Source organism: Orcinus orca, chromosome 10, assembly GCF_937001465.1.
Source record: "Orcinus orca chromosome 10, mOrcOrc1.1, whole genome shotgun sequence".
Classification (NCBI taxonomy): domain Eukaryota; kingdom Metazoa; phylum Chordata; class Mammalia; order Artiodactyla; family Delphinidae; genus Orcinus; species Orcinus orca.
In genome coordinates, this window is record NC_064568.1 from 93092731 (window position 1) to 93114567 (window position 21837).

The 21837-nt window shown below is 41.6% G+C and overlaps 1 protein-coding gene across 4 annotated transcripts in view; it reads left to right on the forward strand.

The window, feature by feature from the left end:
* ATXN1 (ataxin 1) overlaps window positions 1-21837 on the forward strand; it is a 409623-nt gene that overhangs the window by 34842 nt on the left and 352944 nt on the right. For 2 of the 4 annotated variants that reach the window (XM_049716362.1, XM_049716361.1), the window contains exon 3: window positions 1595-7613. The exons of the other annotated variants lie outside the window; for them this stretch is intronic. The gene's annotated coding sequence lies outside the window, so the exon portion shown is untranslated. The remainder of the gene's footprint in view (window positions 1-1594; window positions 7614-21837) is intronic. 4 annotated transcript variants of the gene reach the window in all.

The window sequence follows — 21837 nt, forward strand, 5'->3', positions numbered from 1 at the left end:
TCTCCAAACAAAACTCTGGAAGTCACAGTTCATATCATCTTTAAGCCCTGGAGAGAGGGTTATTAATCTATGAAAATGAACAAACACTAGCTGTTTGCTATTCTGCTGTGCAGAGAACATTCAATGACCTGACTAATCTCGGAGTTTCTTTCTCTAAATGCTGCACTTTCTACTCTTTACCCTGAAGTCTCAGGAAAGGATTTCCTTAAAAAAAATTTTTTAAACTTTTCCATTTTAAATGTGCAGAGTCTTCAGAGACTTCACTGGGATGGAAGTCCTATGTTTTCCTGTTTCTTTTATAGGACTAGTCACAACTACCCTTTTCTCTTGGTGGTGTTTTGCAGTCTGGGCCTCCGATTAAGTAAACATAGCCCTAAGGACCACAGTCATCTGGACCGTGTGCAGTGGCTAGTGTGTCATGGGTCCATCTCAGCTGATAATAGCATATCACAGGAGTCAGAGTGCCTCGTATGACTGGTTGCCCTGGGGAGTCCTAATGATTCCCTAGAGCAGAGAGTGTCCTCTTCCTTTTCTAGAGGAGGAAACAAAACCTAAGAGGTTGACAGATTTGCTAGGTTTCAGGGCTAAAACACACATGGCTTGTGCTGTCACCTGGGTCTTCCAACCTGCATGAACTTCAGTGCTTTCTCCATCACCTTCTGAAGCCGAGATCCCCCAGGCCTTATGCAGTTGTGACTCTGAATCTGTAGACTGAAAAGACAGAACTTTGCTTCATCCAAGGGGCCTAATAGAGCAGTTTTGAGATGGAGCTGGGAAGATGGAGAAAGACAAGAGTACAGCCCCTTGAATGTACACCATTCCCTCTTATAAATTTTGACGTTAGTTTTTGTAGTGCCTAAGCTTGAACTTGACGGATGGGTAGAGAGTGTTTTTTCTTCTGCAGCCACTACACCTTTAAAGTTAAGCTTCTCGAGCTATATTTCCTTTAATGCACCAGTGTCAGCAAAGTTAAAAACATCAGGAAATTGTATTGATCTCATCCATGGAATCTTGAAAACTGATGCCATCTTCTCTGGGAAGTTCTTTCCTATGTGGGTGGGAAGGCATTACAGTCAGGTCACTTCCATATGGGTAGGTCCCTCCTGTCTTTCTGCTGGATGCTACAAAAGAGGGTAGAGGAAGCTCACGCAGCCCCTTATGAATCAGAGGTATGCCTCCTGGTCTGGAGAGAGCCAGTGCGAGACACTGAGTTGCTTTCATGATGAGTATCTGCTGTCCTAGGACATCTAGCAGTTAATCTTTTAGTAAAAATCACCATCCATCTCTTGATGCCAGAAGCACGTATAATAACTGTTATGAAGCCTTTTCTGTCTCTGCAGAAGTAATTGGTGCTGACGACCGTGCTGTTGGTTTCAGAAATACTTGGAATCTGATTCTCTTTGAGGCTTACGGAAGCTAGATTTTATATGTGGAGTCCTCCTCAGTGATTCTGCAAACCAGACAAAGGCCATCTCTCTTGTAGGCCTCCTCCCGGCAATCTCTTTACAGCTTTTTCCTAGGAGTCAAGGCGCTATAGCCTAGCTGGGGAGTTTTGCTTGGTGACGGAGTAGCTAAGAATGTTTCTCTCTAACAGGTCACAGAGAGCGCTGGTGGACGTCTCTCCTTGCCCCAAGATCTTCGGTGGAAGTCCACGGGACTTGGTGTCTGTGCCGTTCAAAGTATATATGAACTCGCCAGGAGGCATAATGCGTCACCATTTAATTCTGGGCCACCCTAAAGGATGACACCCAGCTTCAGAGACCACCTCTTGGACATCATCCCTGAGATCCAGTGTTGTAGCTCCCCATTGTCTGAAATCCGTTTCTGACCGAGTGTGAGCTGCCTTAGGCTTAGGCATTCAATGGCCAAGACCATGTTGCAGCGCCACACCTTTTGTCCCTTTCAGAGCAGCAGCTCGCTCTGAGCTCTTGTTGAGTCTTTTACACAGATATGCTAGAAAACAGGCACCAACCCATTCTTTCCATCTTGGCATTTTCCCACAAGCCTAGTCCTGGGATGACCTGGAGCGGAGAGGCAGTGGAGGATAAATTCATCTTGTACAGACTTGTTCCTGCTAGTTCTAGCCTGTCTCTCGCCACAGATCTAGCTTTTAAATCCTCAAGTGATTGGTTTTGCGTAGGAATGTGTGGATTGTTGGATCGCAATAATTTTCTCCCTGAATTTCTAGTGTTTATATAAGCAGATGTATATAAAAAAAGTTCTGTCATTGGTGTAAACAGCAGGGCCTATTTTTAATAGTTACAGGTGCTTAAAGATGGTGCAGAATAAAAATGTAAGTGTTTTTTTTTTTTTTATTGCAAGTTGCAACACAACCAAAAGTCTATATTAATGTTTTGCCAGGAAAGGGTCAACACGGAAAATTTGCAACAAAGACAAACTAGAATAGAACCAGTGCAAACAGAAGCTGACAAATATATGCCCCATGTTGGGAGTTCAGCCCCTGGAATGTTATGTAGGACAAAAGGAATGGAAGAGGTATTTCAGTAACATTTTGTTCTGTGTCAAAAACCTTGTGAAATATAAATCTGCTGTGTATTGGAGAATGGATACAGCAATTGATTCAGGTTGAATAGCTTTCATTTAACTAGAATATCCCACAGAAAGCCGTTCTTGTTCTGACAACCATAGTTTTGTTTTTCTTGACTTAAAGAAAATTGAATTCATGTTTACATATTTTATAGGATTGTTTTACGGACAAAGACACAGGTCAAATCCCATCCCAGCACAGTGGCTATTGTTATAGCAAATAGAAACATTTCTAAATGAAATAAAACCCATTTCTAAGCCATGGCCCTTGGCCCATAGTAATCATACTACATTGGTGTTATGAAACCGTTTGCAACTATCAATAATTCAGTCGTAGATGTGCTTTTTTTCTAATTCTGTTTTTAAAAAATATTCTAGTCTCTGGCCAACACACATACCCATGCATATACTTCACTGATTTGCATAGTAGAGAAGGAAGAATATGAATATGTATAGTAGGAGTCAACTTTATTTTGGACTTTCTGGAACAGATCACTTTTTTTTCCTCCACATGATGGCTCCCTGAATTGCTTCCAATTATTGAACTTTCATAATTGCCCACAACTCTGTCTGTGTCCTTCTAACGGTCTTGCCATGTCAACCAACCCAGCCAAAAGCTAGTAGCCAGTGATAGTGGTTTAAGAAGCTGGACTTCAGAATCCCCCTGCCAAGGGTATTCTGTTATTCTCCATTTGTACACTTCTCAAGAAGAAATTAGGTGCTTGTTGTTGAGTTTTTTCAATTCCCATCTCATTCTGGCATTGATCTTGGACTCATTTGCAAACTATTACTCCTGAAACATTTTGGCTCTCTGTGACCTATTGTTCAGTAGAATCTGAGGTTTTCCAGGTACATCAAAGACTTAAATTTTAGGGAAATTGATCAAAAGAAAACTTCTCTAGGAATAAATGTCTTTTAGGTTTTAGCTCTATTCTACCTTCAGGGTTCTTACCTGGATGCCTTATAGTTTATTTCCTTTCTGTATTTATACTGATTTGATACTTGGGTTTACTGTTTTCTGTTTGGAAACAGCTTTTAAAAAGTAACACAGAGCTTAAAAATATAAAACAGTTCCAACCTGCTCCATTCTTACCTTGACTGCCTTTTCTGCCTTATTGCTAGACCACTGCTCCTCTTTCTGCTTCTCTTCTGGGATTTTATCTGCTCAGCGATTGTAGTGTGTGATTCTGAATTCTATGGTTTGAGTTTCCTGACCAACTTCTCTTTGCATCTGAGTCTATTTCCTGTGCGTAAAGCTTTGGCATTCCATTCTTCGATCCCAGTCAAAAGTGAAACTTTCAGTGCTAATAAGATTAGTCCTTGCGACACTATTAATTCTTTACTCTCCATTTCTCACTCCATTGTTGTTTCTCAAAGACCAACATTTCTTTGTGATTAAGAACGTCATTAGGAGATGGTAACTACACTTAATGTGATCATTTCACAGTGTGTACAAATCTTGAACCATGATGTTGTACACCTGAAGCTAATGGAATGTTTTATGTCAGTGATACCTCAATTTAAAAAAAAAGAGGAGGAAAAAACCCATTTCATTTTGGTGTCACTTCTTTAAGACCTCCTGGATTTTTGTTTTACTGATACACTCCACAGCTTCAAACTGCAGGAACCATCAACAGGTCTTTGACAAATTAGTTGTCCCTACACATGGTTTACAATATTACACTTGCTGTTTAAAAGTAATTAAGCTTCTCTCAGTGTTCTTTGCTGTGGGTCAGGAACTTTATTTGCTGTGCCATCCAACACAGAAGTTAATCACAAATGGGTCCTCTGAACCAAATAATTAAAAATAGAGCAAAGTTTCTGAACCAGGCGGTTGGCAGAAAAGTCTGTACTTCCATCTGTGCATGGTTAGGAAAATATTTCATGATACTGAAATAGCATCAGCCTTGCTCTCTTTTGTGTGAGAGTGTATCTGTGTGACTGCATGTCATTCAGTGCTCTGAATGTTTGTTTGACAGTTAGCTAATCATATATATATATATGTATAAAAGTCACTGGCAAAGAAACAGGAAAGCAAATCCAGGTGTTCTGTGCATACATTCTTTATTTGCTGGTTTCTGTGAAGGGATAATGGTCTTGCTGTTGCTTTTCTGTTTAGTGAAAGTTTTCTCTAAGCATGTGCTTCAGAAACTTAAAGAGCATTACTTTTTTTTTTTTTTTTTTTTGGTGGTACGCAGGCCTCTCACTGTTGTGGCCTCTCCCGTTGCGGAGCACAGGCTCCGGATGCGCAGGCTCAGCGGCTATGGCTCACGGGCCCAGCCGCTCCGCAGCATGTGGGATCTTCCCAGACCCGGGCACGAATCTGCGTCCCCTGCATCGGCAGGGGGACTCTCAACCACTGCGCCACCAGGGAAGCCCAAGCATTACATTTTGACTTGAAAATCTTTACGTCTTTTGATTCTCTGTCTATGAATAGCCTTTGCTAATAGCTTTTAGGAGCTGTTCTTAGGTGAAATGCTGGTGGATCTGTTTCAGTTTGGAATATGGACGGTTAGGAGTTTCTGCTCTCTGGAAGGAGACGTATGCCTGGAATATATATCAAACTCATAAACACTTTATGACAGAGGTACAGACATGCAAGTGACTGATTTTGAGAGAAATTTAATCCTTCAGTTTGGATTTTCCTTTGTTTTCACCAGTAATCAGTAACTTTCCAAATATGTTCAGTTTTGGCCAGTTCTAAACCGATGCTATGACTTTAAAAGTATATGTTCTATTTATAAGGTTCTAATTGCTATATAAAATAAAGATTATTCCCCTCTGGTATTTCTCTATTGCAACTCTCTCTCTTTATCCCTGGAAAAGTCTTATTTTTTTGTTGATTTTCTTTCTCCTGGGAGAGCCACTGTATTAAATAACAACTAATGCTCAATAAATACACCAAAGGGAGATTTAAGAATTATTAAGAGAAAAAAAAAAAAGGAAATGTCTTAATTTTCTTCCTTTGGCTCCGAAACATATGTATTTCTCAGAGTTACCAGTTTCTTTATGCTTCCGGACACTTAGAGCCTAGGCATACTCTTAATACTGTGATAATAGAATTAAATACTGAAATTAAGAGCTGTGGATTGACCATGCTCACATAAATTGAAATTAAGGAAGGAGGAATATCTTCGATAAATGTCATTATTAATGTAGCAGCTAATTCTTGAGTTTAGCTATGAAGATCAACTAAAGTTGATGATAGTTTGATTATTGAGGTACTTTGTCATTCATGAAACTCAGAATTTAATAGTTTGATCATTTGGGCAGTTTGTCATTCATGATGTTTAAGAGACCCTACACATCTTTCTGTCCAACCTCCTGAATTTACATTCAACTTCATTTTGTTCATTTCTTGCAAACCTATGAATGCCCAGAGGGAACAATAAAGTTGAATAAATTGTGGCCTGTGGCTTCAAACAAATTAATCTTTGATTTCCTTTTCAATATTATTGGGGGAATAGCTTTTATTTATTTTTATTTATTTATTTTTAAATTTTATTTTTGGCTGTGTTGGGTCTTCATTGCTGTGCACAGGCTTTCCCTAGTTGCAGTGAGCGGGGGCTGCTCTTCGTTGCCGTGCGTGGGCTTCTCACTGTGGTGGCTTCTCTTGTCGTGGAGCACGGGCTCTAGAGTGCGGGCTCAGTAGTTTTGGCGCAGGGGCTTAGTTGCTCCGTGGCATGTGGGATCTTCTCAGACTGGGACTCGAACCCGTGTCCTCTGCATTGGCAGGTGGATTCTTAACCACTGCGCCACCAAGAAAGCCCGGGATAGCTTTTAAAAAGATACACATGGATTTTGCTAATTATTATTTGCTAATGTAAGATATTAGGATTTAACATATTTTGTGCACTCTGAATACTCATAAGGGCGAACGGTAGATGTCCTATTTTTTTTTTTTTTTTTTTTGGCCGTACCATGTGGCATGTGGGATCTTAGTTCCCCGACCAGGGATCGAACCCCTGCCCCCTGCACTGGGAGCACAGAGTCTTAACCACTGGACCGCCAGGGAAGTCCTGAATGGTAGATGTCTTTAGACTTTAAAGTTAGTGCTGGATTGATCTTCTCTTATACGAGACAGCTGACATTGCTGATATTAATTAGACTCCCCGGAAAGGGTGCCTGGATACTCAAGTTCTTCACACTTTGCTTGTGGGAGTGTTAAATTTGTTTCTCTCATTCATTTCGGCATCTTCTGGACAACAGTATATGGCCTTTCAGTATAAAAAACTGCATTTGATTGTTGATATCTTTATTCAATAAATCATTTGGTTGGCGAATATTGATTTACCAGATTCATGATCCCAAACAAAAGAAACAGCACACACACTAAAGAAAGGTCATTGTGCAGAGAACCTATCCTTTTAATAATAGTAATGGCTAGCTGGCATATTGAGGATTTAGGGTATGTCAGCCACTGTGCTGATCACTTAATCTTCACAGTAAACCTAGTTGGTAGTTATTATCTCCACTCAACAGATAAGGTAACTGGGATAGTAGCTTGCCCAAGGTCACACAACTAGTAACTGGGAGGATTGGGATTCAACTCATACCATTTTAACTTCACACCCTATGCTCTTAACTAATTATACTTTATCGCTTACCACCCATGTCATCGTGAGACTTGCAAGACTGCTTTCATGAATGTGAGCTATATACAAAAGCATAGTTGCAAACCAAGATAAACTATAAAGAATAAGGATTCAGTGAGCACTCAACTAACTCTCCACCCAGATTTCATAATTACCACGAATACGATGTCCTCTCTGTGGGGTCCTCCCCCATCACATCACCTTTCTTCCCACCTCAGAAGTAACCACTAAAGAAAAATGATGTTTGAAAACATTTTTAACAAAAGCGCACAAAAACGTATCCCAGCCAGATGCTCATTTTGTTTTCCCTCCTTTTTCTCGTCTCTCCTCGCTGCTCGGCCATCTCATCTCTCGGTCATCCCTCCTTTTTCTCGCCATTGTGGGGCATGAAGAGGAACTGAGTCAGATCTGCGTCAAAAGGTCAGGGAGAGTGTCCTCTGCTGTGATGTGCAGGCCTAAATGCCATGACTGGTATGGGGGATTTTGTGGTGGGGTGATAGTTTCTTTGGTGCTCTCAAAGGACGCATCCCCTCTCAAGCAAGGCGTGCTCTGGAGGGATGCTAACAAACAGACCATCTGAGGGGGTGATTTAATGTGACTTGGGCTGACACATCTCTAAAAAGCTTGTCAGGTTATAAGTCACAAATATTAGCCATACAGACATGTGGTTCCTTGATAGTGTGACTCTTAAAATAGCGAAACGTTTTTGGTAACCAATGTGCAGGCACTTCATAACACAATCAGAAGCCATTGAGTAGAACATGTTAAGATAGTGTAACCTTGTTGTCCCCTAATGCTTGAATGCTGTCTTTCAGCAAGTAGTAAATACCTTGTACAATATGTAAAAATCAAAATGGGTTCGGACCTGGTGGGAATAATATAATTCTTTCATCAGTTGAAAAGTACATTCTAATAATTAACTACATTAAAAAAATAAGCAGGGCTTCCCTGGTGGCGCAGTGGTTGAGAGTCCGCCTGCCAATGCAGGGGACACGGGTTCGTGCCCTGGTCCGGGATGATCCCACATGGAGCCATGGCCGCTGAGCCTGTGCATCCGGAGCCTGTGCTCCGCAATGGGAGAGGCCACAACAGTGAGAGGCCCACGTACCGCAAAAAAAAAAAAAAAAAAAAAAAAAAAAAATAAGCAAAGGAGGTTTTTGGTTTTTGTTTGCAAATCGTACCCTGTTGCATGAAATTTTTTCCAAGGGTCATGCAATTCTGTAGGAGAAGGTAGCAATTTAATGCACTCTTAGCTATTAAGGGCTTAGAGCTAGGTTACTTTTAAGTTACTCCCATGTCATTACAAAAATATGTAATGAATTTAAAAGATTAAAAATAATCACATCTAGTTGAACATAAAAGTGCTTATAAAGGCATATGTGTGTATCTGTATGTAGTCATTTGCACATACACATTTATATATGTATGTCTTGTATTAATTTTTTCTGGCGTTGCATGTGTTTGTAGGTATAGATATAGCATGCACTCTTTACAGAACTAATGTTAGGGGACCCTTTTATGAACTAACTATATGATTTGGAGCTTTATCAAATGTGATTTTTTCAAAGGTCACAATTTTGGCCTGTAATAAAAAACAGTATAGTATTGAGGTTAAAGTGTGCATAAGTGTCTGTCTATATTTTCTCTCTCATCTTTTTGCTTAGAGAAAAATCTATGCTCAAAGATACCAGTGTGCCTACTAATAACTTAAAATATGAAAAAAAGAGCTACATATGACACTTTGTTGCAGTTTTGTACATTGTCTCAAAAACATGCTGTAAAAATATGGAAACTAGAAAAATCTTGGCAAATGTAGCCTAAGAGTGTAGCTGATTTAAAAGCTGCATTTGAGTATTCTAAGTACGGTTCTGTGACAGCTATTACTATAAGAATTGGCACAGCTAAGAAAATTTACACTTTAATACTTTAGAGCAAATAATTGCTTAGGATGCTTTAAATAGCACAGGAAATGTGTAGAGTGTTTACTTGACATTTGTTATATTGAACACTAATACTGAAACAGATTCTTTGACCACAGAGAATGCCAGTGTAGGTGGGATGGGGGTAGACGGGAGAGAGAGACAGACAAAAAACAGCCAGCATGATTAGATAAAAATAAAATGGCAAATGAGCTTTTTCATGATAGAGGTATAGCAGCAAAATAAAATGCCCGTTTGTTCGATCAGGTTGTCTTGGAGTGTGGTAGCAGAAAGCAAAGTAAACAACTCCCTGGGGTTAGGTTTCTCCTGGTTTTAAGGTCCTGAAGTATGCTGGAGGCTCTCTTCAAAGCCTTCCAGCCCTTGGCTACTCTGGTTTAATTTTTAAGGTCCTGAAAGCGAGAGGAATGACCTCCCTTTTTATAAAACAGAAAGAAAAAAATCCCTCGTTATCTGTTTAATCTGCACACGCTTGTGAGTGTTTTTTTACGATAGCTCTGGTGCCCTCATTTCTCAGTGCAGCTCAGTACTTGTGATGTGTCCCCCCCCCCCCCCCGAATGCATGTTGCACTCCCAGAGCCGCCTTTTCACCCTTGCCAGGCACTGTTCATGCGATTCTTATCCTAGGACGGGGTCTAGTGCAGTTGAGTGCTGCCCTAACTGCAGAGCATTTCTTTTTGCACCAACTGCTTACCATGCACTGTGATTCAGCTGCATTTAATGGGAAGAAAACAGGATATACTTTAGGCTACTAAATCCTGTCCCATTCATATATATTTGAGTCAATTGTACAGTGTCTTAAAGGGAGTTTTAAATGCCTGTGTTAAAAACGAATTGGTATGTGTGATAGGTCCAAGAATGTGAAATTGTGCAATGTTAATGAAGTTTGTTAAAAGCTGCTTCCTTCTAGCTTGTCAACATGAGCCGCTGTAAAATACCCAAGGGAATTTTTTTTTTTTTTTTTGCGGTACACGGGCCTCTCACTGCTGTGCCCTCTCCCACTGCGGAGCACAGGCTCCGGACGCGCAGGCTCAGCGGCCATGGCTCACGGGCCCAGCCGCTCCGCGGCATGTGGGATCCTCCCGGACCGGGGCACGAACCCGCGTCCCCTGCATCGGCAGGCGGACTCTCAACCACTGCGCCACCAGGGAAGCCCTAGATTGGCTTTTATCTTCTTATTTTGTTCATTCTGTCCACCCTGTTTTTTTTTTTTTGGCCGTGGCTCGCAGCTTACAGGATCTTAGTTCCCCGACCAGGGATCGAACACATTCCCCCTGCAGTGGAAGCGTGGAGTCTTAACCACTGTGCCACCAGGGAAGCCCCTACCCAAGGGAATTTTGAAAACAGCAATCAAGAGTCAAAACTTCACGGTGTAGTGTGGCCCAGCACCCAGAACACTCTGCGGTGGAGAGGCTGTATTTATGGCTTTGCCACTGACTGGAGAGTTGACCTTGAATAAATCATGTTTAACTTCTCTGTGCTTCAGTTAGCTTTTGAAAGACATGTGTGGTTGTGTATAGCCAGTGGGAAGGCAATAACAAGTTCACAACAAAAGGAGAACTTGAAGGAAAATTTTATTATAAAAGAGCCGTGGGCATGAATGCAAGCCTTATGTAGGGTACTATAAATAAGTCTTGGTACACATGGCTCCTAAGAAATGTAGAGGGTTTTATTCTAATACTCTTCCTGTATTTTGTAGAATTAAAAAAATATATATATATATATAGTTTTACCTTTTAATTCCAGAAAGCTTTGTGTTCAGACTTTTTTTGTAAGTTCCACCTTATATAAAGGGATTTCTTTTCCTTTAGAATGTTACAATTTAAATTGTAATCGAGCAGTAACAAATATCATTTAATATACAAAGACATTTAATTTTATTTTTAAAAGGGTATTCCAAGTTGTTATTTATTTTAAAAAGTTTATTTCTCTTTAGTCTGTTGCTACCCCTGCAGTGATCTCAGTGGTTTTTCATTCATCCGGGGAGTAAGGAAGAAGAGTGTCCAACACTTAACATGCCTGAAACACTAGCAAGCACAAAACACTTAAGTACCCTTGTGACTTACGGTCAGTGGGCCTGTTTCCCCTTCCTAGTGTGTCAGCAATCGGCTGGAAGGACCAGAATCCATAGGTGGGAGTAAGATATAACCATGGGGATTGAGAATCAAAGGAGGGCTTTTTAGTTTGTGGTGCCCAGAGCCACACATCATTGCAGGAAGTTGTCGGGTCTCAGGAAACCAGTCGCTGATAGGTCCCCCTAACCCACATCTCCCTGGTCAAGCCCTGGCAGTTAAATTGCCTCATGTAAGGTTACATTGTTGTAAAAGGGACATAAGTACTGCAGGTCCAGATGCTGCAATTTGAACAAAAGGTTATGAGCTTTCCATGTTACTGAGAGCCTAACTCTGGAGTCTCAGGTGGAGTTGTGCCGTGTGTAAATATAAGCCTCCAGCTCTGAGCTTAAAGAAAACATTTCAAAGAAAGCCAGAGAAAAAGCTTATAGATTTAGCACCATATCCATGACTCACTTTCCCTTTGCTCTTTCCGTCCAGCTGTTACTCATTTTACCTCGAACCCTACAAGAAGGCTCCGTGTGATGTTTTCCCTTTGGCTGCTTTGCCAAAAATACAAATACACGCCTTGGGAGAATAAGGGTGAGAGAGAGAAGAGACAGAGGTCACAATTTTTTTTTTAATTTATTTTATTTTTGGCTGCGTTGGGTCTTCGTTGCTGTGCACGGGCTCCAGTAGTTGTGGCCTGCAGAGCACAGGCTCAGTAGTTGTGGCACATGGGCTTAGTTGCACCGCGGCATGTGGAATCTTCCCAGGCCAGGACTTGAACCCGTGTCCCCTGCATTGGCGGGCGGATTCTTAACCACTGCGCCACCAGGGAAGTCCAAGGTCACAGTTTTTAATCCTGGTTCTGCTGATAACAAACTCCATGACCAGATACTTTGTACAAAAAGGGAGGATGGTTTTGAAATTCGTTCTCAGTTGCCAGATGGCAGCCATCTCTCTGTAGAAGGGCTTGTCTCAGATGTCCACTGTGTTTGGATTGCTGAGGTACCACTTGGATCAGCTCTCCTGGGCTTTTGGAAGTAGCCCTGGAGGTGTGACAGCAGCCTTAAGAATCCTTAGCAATTGCGACTGAATTATCAGGAGAACAGGAAGGGATAAAGGCTATGTGATAGGGAACAGGGTGCCAAGCTATTCTGAAGCTGCTATTTAAACTTGGCCTGTTATGCCTGTGTGTTCGGTTATCGTTGGATATCCCAGGATTTTGTATTTCCTGTGATACGAATACCAGCCCTGCCACTTACTAGCTTGGTCAAGTCACTTAATGCCCCAGTTTCTTCATCTGAAAAGTGGGGATTATAATCAGCGTGAGGATTAAATAAATCAATATATGTAAGACACTTAGAAGAGCACTTGGTACCTGGTAAATGCTGTTGATGCTTAGTACTGTTATCATGTTATTGTTCTCCTTTGGGGTTTTCTAATTTATCTGTGTAGTGTTTAGGGCAAAGTAACAGGCATGTGGGAGGTGGTGGTGGTGGCGTGGGTGAGAGGGTGACCGAGGGTGGTGGAGAGTGTGGACATAACCTGGTGTCCACCCCAGGTCTCAGCCTTTGCCTGTGCATATCGTGTTTATTTCTGACCACCAGGCTTGGCTCAGATTCTTCCCTCACCCCTCTGCCTTTACTCCCACATTCTGCCCTGCCGTGAACGTCCAGCATGAGCCTCCCCTTCTCCAGGACGGAAAGGTTTCCCCAGCTATTTCAGCCTAAACCAGTCTCCTTCCCCACTTCCCTCAGTTCCTGTGTACTTGTCTGCACAGCTCATTTTATCGTGTCATTATTGCTTCATTCCGTTTCTTAGAGGTCCTGCTTCCCAGTCAGCCTCCATGTGACTGGGGGCTCTTGCCGCCTCTCAGGGTCCAGGGCAGTGAGGCAGAAAGAGCAAGGATCAGGGAGGAAAGGAACCTGCTTCCCTCTCTCTAATAAACTCAGCATGCTCACGGCATTTGATCTCTCTAATCCTCAGAGCTTTGCAGGTAAAATGAGGGTCTGGACTAAGTGACCTCTAAATTTTCCCTTGCAGCTTCATCGTTTGAGAGTAGTACAGATGTGCATAAATCTGTGTAGAAGGAGTGAACGAATGTCCACTCTCCAGTTGCTCAGGACAGCTTTAGTTATTTTTGTGCCCAGTAGCATCTCTGCTTGGTGAATGGAAGAAACAGTCTACATGATGAAGGTTTCACTTTCATTGGACAGAAATTTTGTTCGTTTTGATCCTTTCGTGGTCTGAATTCGTGTCCACATCTGAGTTTATATTAGTCATTTGCCAGTGAAAAAAGATTTTCTGTGCTAAAAAGTAACACAAATTATATCACAGACAAAATATTGAGTACATCAGAAAGGAAAAGAGTACATAAGAAAGCACTTTAGAAGTCCCTGTTTGCATGCATTGCTATTTTATATAATATAAATATAAATATAAAGCTCTCATAGTGTATTCACTTAATAATTTATTGCTCATTTTGAAGTTTTTCTGTAAGTACTTAAGAGATTTAAAACTATATCTTTTTTAAATTGAAGTTTAATGTACAGTATTGTATAAGTTACAGGGGTACAGTATAGTGAGTTCACAATTTTTAAAGGTTATACTCTATTTATAGTTATTATAAAATACTGGCTGTATTTCCCGTGTTGTGCAATATATCCTTATAGCTTATTTTATAAATAGTAGCTTGTACCTCTTAACCCCCTACCCCTATCTTGCCCCTTCCCCCTTCCTCCTCCCCACTGGTAACCACTAGTTTGTTTTCTCTATCTGTGTGTCTGCTTCTTTGAAACTATATCCCTTTTTAAAAGTTTATAATTTGGGCTTATTTTCTTATTCATATTAGGTATCTTATCTGAACCCAATTTACCGAGCACTTATTATTATTTTTGGTATGTTAGGAGAATTGATATATATACATATACACACAGCAGCTGAAATTTCTACCGTCGTCTTAATATTTTGGCATTACTTATGCATTTCATTTATTCCTCTTCCCTAATTATCTACATCTGGATCAAAAATTGATAGTTCCGGGCTTCCCTGGTGGCGCAGTGGTTGAGAGTCCTCCTGCCGATGCGGGGGACATGGGTTCGTGCCCCGGTCCGGGAAGATCCCACGTGCCGTGGAGCGGCTGGGCCCGTGAGCCATGGCCACTGAGCCTGCGTGTCCGGAGCCTGTGCTCTGCAATGGGACAGGCCACAACAGTGAGAGGCCCGCGTACAGCAAAAATAAATAAATAAATAAATAAATTGATTGTTCCTTTATCATATTTAAGGCATCCATTTACTTTATGATTTTATGAATATTTGAAAATTTTGAACTTACTGATCTTAAATTTACTAGGGCAAGAGATAGGGGAGGGAGAGATAGAAAGAGATGGAATGGAATTTGGCCATTTATTTATGGCTGTAACCGTCTTTGTACATGAGAGGAATGACTTCATAATTGAGGAGGCTTTTGGTAATAAGCCACTATGTTTTCAAGTGAATTACTCTCTGGAAAAAAATAGCCTTTGAAATATTATGTCATACAAGTTCAGACCAAGGAGGGAATAAGTTGACTATTTAATTAGGCTCCATATGGCTTGAACTCTTGGGAGAGCCACCTGAAACAGGACCCTGTTAAGAAATTATTCTGTGTCATACATAATCGTGTTCAAGGGGTCTTGGTAATTTGTATTGAAAAATGATAATTGGCATCATCCTCAAAGATGAGTTCTGTGACCTTAGATGTTTTCTGATTCAGCTTAGCAGTGACACTAAGATTTATACTGCAACCTCTTCGAATATTACTGCGAACACCCCACCCCCAACTTTTTATAGTTCACTGAGTGTGAAGAGCTCCTTCCTAGTATTTCATCTTAATCCAGTGATTGGCTTCCATGTTATAACCAAAAGGAAAACGTCTCTGGGTGTGGTGGGGAAGGGGAACTTGCTGGACACGGGGTCAAGAGGATAGAGAAACGCCAGCTGCTTTTATTTAGCAAATATTTACCGATCATTCCTGCCCCTGTGTATTTGCTCCTTGTGCACTGGGATCTGAATTGATCAAAAAGGTCTGCATTTATGGAGTCTTTCCTCATAGAAATGCTTAGGCTTCCCTTGGATGCTTTGTCCTCTTTTTTTAAAAGTGGTGCAGAAGAATGCTGGCCTGAGTGTAGTCCGTTTGTATGGAGACGACTCTCTCCCTTATCTGGGCAAAAGTTTTGTTGGAGGAGAGAAGGTGGGAGTAGGCAGTAACCAAATATGTACCCTGAGTGCAAGTGATAATTGACCTCACTGATTAGAGAGAGGAGGGAAACATAGTTTATAAGTCTTCTTCATAGGATATTTCAAGTTAGATGTTTTTCTGAATTTGGTTTCTGATTTGAAAACTGGTCCGAGCTGTTTTCTGTTTCATCCGAACAAATTTACCGTGAATTGAGGGGTAGAGTGTTTCTTAAGCCTCAGATCTTCAGGCAGCGAGTCATTTCCATGTTGTTGAGACATTTTCTAGCCTTTATTGCCCCGTGTAGCTCATGCTTTTCTCTGGATGTTTTGACTCCTTAAGAAACTCGCAATAACAAATTAACAATCACACTCCTCTGGAATGAAAACATGCTGTAGTGGAGTAATAAATAGCAGTTCTGGAAACCTGAGTAAACAGAAAACTCTGCTTTCTTGCTTAAGAAGGCTCTAGAGAAGGCGTCCAGTGTCCAACAGATACAAAGCAAGATACACCATGTAAAGCAAAAAGACATGAATGTGCTTTTCATTTTAATTGTCCAAGGGATTGTGGGGTGGAAACCGTAGATGCACTTTCATTCTTTAAAACTTACTAAGTAAATTATTTTCAATCTTCTGACCTTCCTTCCCTCAAGTGGACCATTACTGATCAACAGGTTTGACTTGTTAAAATGAGCTGCATTTGTTTGGGAACCCCATGGTGGCCTCGGGCTTCTCCACTTCCTGTCATTCTCTGGTCTAATTGGGAATAGCCCTGGGCCTTGACCTTGCTGGGGAAGATGTGAATCTGCACAGTGCTAAGAAGGAGTGCTGCCCAAGTACTGCTCGTCCATGTACAACCCTCATCTGTCTCATCGAGTGGCCCATCGAAATTTTTCTATCACGGTGAGATTATAGTCAGCTCCAGAGGCTATTTCCATCCACCCTACATCGGAATTTTTCTGTCACAATGAGATTATAGTCAGCTCCAGGGACTATTTCCATCCACCCTATTCATGGAGTTGCTTGCTCTGGTGGTGGCGGTGGATGGAGTAAAATTATACCCTCCCAAGTATCATTGCTGACCGGGATTCTTATCAACAGAAAATGATAAGAGGCCAGACAAGAAATTCAGGTGAGGCTTTTCTGGGGCCCCTGCGGCAGCAGAAGGGAGCAAAAACAACAGGTTCCCTTGCTCACTCCCCAAGGAGGGATGATCTGGTTCCTTACATGTGGCGAGGGTAGGGATGGGTCCAGGGGTCAGGCTGGAGGGGCGGCTTAGGCGGTCTTCTTGCCCCTTTGGTGGTGCTGTGTGCAGGGGGCATGCCCAGTACCCTGCTTTTGCTCCTGGATCCTCAGAAGTGGCAGTTGGCTTTTTGTATCTTGTTGTCTGTAGTTTGCCCCAACTGCACATGGACGCAGCTATTTTTAGTCCCATATAGTTTTTTTGTATTTTGTTGCTCAAGGAGAGGTTAGTCCAGGTGCAAACACTGCAACAAAGGGTTCCAGGTCCCAGGTCCTAGCTTATCTGAGGGTGAACACTTGATTTGATTAGAGGCCATTGTCATGGAAGAAGATGTTACAGCTCCTTTATGACCATAAGTGCTTGGAGGAGAACATTGACGCCCACAGAATCTGAATGCCTGGGGACTTTGGATTTCCCATTAATCAAAAAGACACCTTAAAGAATCTGCTGAGATTTCATGAATTTTCTTTAGATTCCTACTGAGGAATTGGAGGTAAGTTTTTTTTGTTTGTTTGTTTTTTCCTCCTTGCCTGTTTCAGTGTCTCATGAAATGTGCCCATGTTTAGCCTGTCCAGTTGAAAAATGGACTGCCATCCACTTCGTACTTAGGACAGTGAAGTTTTTCCCACACCTGGCTGAAGGAGCTTATTTGGTTCACCTTCCAGTCTGAGGCGTGTTGAGTCAGACAGAGGCAAAGATTTAAATGTTATTAACATGAGAAAAATCTTTTGAATGTGAAGTCATCATGGTTGAGGTTACTTTGAACATTCCTCATAGTCTCTTTTATGATTTGTGCCGGAATCAACACGCTTTAGTTTTATGCTAAAAAACACTGTGGATGGAGTGAACATGGACATGAATTTGAAATTACGTGATGGCCAGAAACTTTCGTATTACAGAAATGTTATACTGTGATAAATGTTTCGTGAAGCTCCATGGCTCACGGGCTGTTTTTAATGGCTTTGGCGTTCAGGAATTTTGAAAGTCAGATTCTTTGTAATTTAAATTTCCTTCTAAGCAAGGAAGTACACTATGTTATTAATTTAAAAAATATATATACTTAGAAGTTCAGATTGTGTAATTATCTTAATGCTCCATAGCCTCTTTTCTGACTAAACATTGGAACTTATGCTGTTGAATGCAGGGAATTTGTCCAGAAAAGCTTAAGGAAATTTAGTCTACACAGGGAAATTTGCTAGATTTATAAATAAAAGGTTTAACTAAAGGGATGATACGTAGCAATTTTCTTATCTTTAAAAGATTGCATTTGAATTTTGTCTCTTAGCCCTTCTTTTAGGATTAAGAAATTATCATAGCTTGTTTTTTGGTAGATGATTTATAGTAATAAGTTTTGTGCAATCCGACTGTGGGTAATTGAACTCATTTTAAGTGTGTAAGGATAGACTGCCTTTTAAAGGATGACAAAAAGGCGTCTTTTTTATAAAGTGAAAATGTCCCCAGAGATGGCCCACCTGAAATCTTGAAGTATGAAAGAAAGATAATATAGTATGTCACTCTGTCTCTTGAAGGAATGGCCTCTTCCATTGGAAAATAACTTTAAAGAATTCAGAGTTTAGAATTTTTAGGTGAAATGATTTATAAATCATGGCACTGGCTTTTAATCCTTGGTAGGATTCTTCTTAGAAATAAAGAAGCCTGCATAAATATTTATATGAACATAACCTTAAGTATTTAAAATGTAGCATACCAACCTTATTTAAAGACAACTTTATGCATGACAGTGCACATTTAAAGTTCCTGGATAAAAATTCTTTGTACCTTTTTTTTTTTTTTTTTTTTTGCGGTACGCGGGCCTCGCACTGCTGTGGCCTCTCCCGTTGCGGAGCACAGGCTCCGGACGCGCAGGCTCAGCGGCCATGGCTCACGGGCCCAGCCGCTCCGCGGCATGCGGGATCCTCCCGTACCGGGGCACGAACCCGTGTCCCCTGCATCGGCAGGCGGACTCTCAAACACTGCGCCACCAGGGAAGCCCTCTTTGTACCTTTTTTGGAAGAAAAAATCTGACATAGTTTAAAAAAATTTTTTTCTTTTAACTCCTAACTGTAACAAAGCTTTTGAGCAGAGTAGGAGACTAGTATTGTTACTCACACTTACTGCTAGTATTGTTACTCACTGCTGGTGTTGTTACAGAGCAGGGGAAGCAACACTATATGTTCAACTTTAGCAAGTTAGATGCATTAACTTATTCATTTAAAGAACTTGAGTGACAAAACCTTAATTTTAGAAAACATTAAATTAAACCTAAATTATAGAAACTATTAATAGTGCTTAGCAAAGCTGGTATAGAATCAGGTTTGGTTACTATAATGACTCAGATGCTTTATAATTTGACATATTTTCTCTGTTTAAGCTTAAGTTTTTTCCTATTATTTTGGATTTTTAAAATTAATATTTACTGTGGGTTCGGCACTCATACAAGAGGAGAGAAGGGGAGAGAAATACAGGTGGGTGATCAGGGGAGGAGGCTGGGCGAGGCGCCCGTGGGCTGACACTGCAGTAAGATGGTGGGGAGTCTGCATTTATGGTCACTGGACTTTCTCAGAATGCCCCACGGCTCCCCAGTAACTGTATTTACATGATGTTATACGAATATGTGTTTTTCTGGGGCGAGGGTTGTAGCTTTCACCAGATCCTCAAAGAATTCTCTGTCCCTCCAAAGTTCTATAAGAACCACTAATGCAAAATTGAAAGGTCCGGATATCTTCGAGGGTAAGATGTTAAGTATGAGTTACGGAAAACAAGCCATGGGTTACCTTTTTTACACAATTAAAAATGACCATGACAACCATAAATTTGTTTTCTGTGTCTGTGAGTTGATAAAATAGATGAACAACAAGGACCTACTGTATAGCACAGGGAACTATACTCAATATCTTGTAATAACCTATAATGGAAAAGAATCTGAAAAAGAATATATATGTGTATGTATGACTTTGCTGTACACCTGAAACTAACCTAACATTGTAAATCAACTACACTTTAATAAAAAAAATGACCGTGACAGGGCCACGAATGAACTACGTTAAGTTGGCATTGCAAACCCACCTGGTACATGTTTAAAACACAGTGTGTTTATTTTGAGATAATGAAAACATAACATCTTGTGGTTTGTCGCATCCCCGTTCTGAGATGACGAGGTGCTGTAACCTTGTTCATGGTAGCTCCTGAGTTTTTTCTGTGTTAGAAATTGCTCCGCGGGGGACAAACGAGGTGCCTTTGGGAAATGTGCGAGTGATTGAGCGAAGAGGGTAATCAGTATCTTTCCAGACCTGTCTTCTGGTTTATGTTTGTGTTAAGAAGTACGCGGAGCAGGAGGCCTTGAACAGTTTGGAAGTGGGGAGCTGATTACATTGGAGTGTCCGGCACACATTGCGCCCCCCTTTACATTTGCACAGTTTACAGTTTACAAAACTGTACACTTGGCTCTGCGCTTGATAAGGGCAGACATTCCTTGTCTGAGTTCTGGCTGTGTCACCATGCTGGCACAACATCTGGCCTGCACAATATCTGAAGAAATATTTTGTTGAATAAATGACCTCAGTTGGTTCTCAGGGCCATCCTGTGGGTACAGACATAGCAAGTTTCAGCATTCCATTCTCTGGGCTCAAAGAGAGCAATTATTTACCTAAGGTCACATGGCTGGTAGCTAGAGGATCTAGGCCTCTCCTTTACGCTGTGCTTTATCTTGACTCTAGTAATAAAAGTGGAAAAGCCACACTTTATCAACTGCGTTTTGATAGAAGAGAGTGGGTGAATGGTTGTAACCCTCAGAGAGTCTCAAAAATCATGGTAGCCTGTTGGACTTGTAACAGAGAGAAAATCTTAAGTATCTCTTGATGGTGCTATCAAGTCAGGTTTTTAATTTAGCTGAAGAAAAGAAAAATAATTTATTCCTTTTTATGCAACTAGATATTTATTGACCGTTTCCTCGGTGCCAAGTATAATGTGTACACTGGGTAGGTATGTAACCGAACGAATGCAGTGTGAGCCCCTGCCCTCGGAGAGCTTACGTTCTTGTAGGGGACACAGATTACTAGTAAATCCGTAAGCGTACTCTGTATTTCAGACAAAAATCAGAGCAGGGTACGTTAGGGGAAAGAGAGTGATGGTGGCTGCAAGAGGATGATTTTATTTGGGGAAGTCAGGGAAAGCCTTTCATAAGATGTAACATTTGTGCAGAGACCTCAGTGATGTGTAGGAGTGCTGGGGGGCGAGATGGAAATCAGCAGAAGAGCACTGCAGGTGGAGAGAATGGCTGAGCAAATGCCCTGAGGTCAGGAAGAGCCTTTAATTCTGGCATGAGAGGCCAGAGGACTTCGATTTTATTCTACATGTGCTAGGAGACTGAATTAGGGCTGCCCTAGCAAATTACCACAAACTTGATGGCTTAAAACAACAGCAATTTGTTCTCTCACAACTCTAGAGGGGAGAAGTCTGAAGTCAAGCTGTCACACACTGTCTCTCTGAAGGCACCAGGGGAGAATCTTTCCTTGTCTCTTCCAGCTTCTGGTGACTCCAGACATTCCTTGGCTTGCGGAAGCATCACTCCAGTCTCTACCTCTGTGTTCACACGGCCTTCTCCTCTGCGTCTGTGTCTTGTCCTCTTCTGTCGCTTGTAAGGACACTGGTCGTTGGTTTTAGGGCCCACGCAGGTAATCTAGGATGATCTCATCTCGAGATCCTTAAGCACGTCTGCAGAAACCCTTTTTCCACCAAAGGACATAGTCACAGGCTCTGGGACATGAGCACATCTTTTTGGGGCCCACCGTTCAACCCATTACAGGAACCATGGATGACATTTAAGCAGAGGGAGTGACGGCATCTCCGTTGTTCTAAAAAGATGGCTTGGGTGCTGTGGGAGAATAGTTGTAGGTGGATGAAGAATCAACCAGGGAGACGGCTGAGGGGCTATTGCAGAGGCCCAGGGTAGCGGGGGAGATGGAGAGCAATGGGTGGATTTCAGTTCTGCATCTCAGGGGAGCAGAGGGCATTTGTTTGATGGATTAGAAGTCGCGAGGAAAGAAAAGAGAAAATCCAGGATGGGGGTGCCCTTCACGGAGAAGGGGAAGACTGGTTCAGGAAGAGGCTGGGGCAGTGGTGATGCCCTCCAGAGTTCTGTTTTGGGTATGTAAACTGTGAGAAGTGGAGATGCTGGGCGTTTGTTAACTTACACACATGGATCTGCAGCTCAGTATAGCCATACGTTTGAGCTTTGTCGGTCCA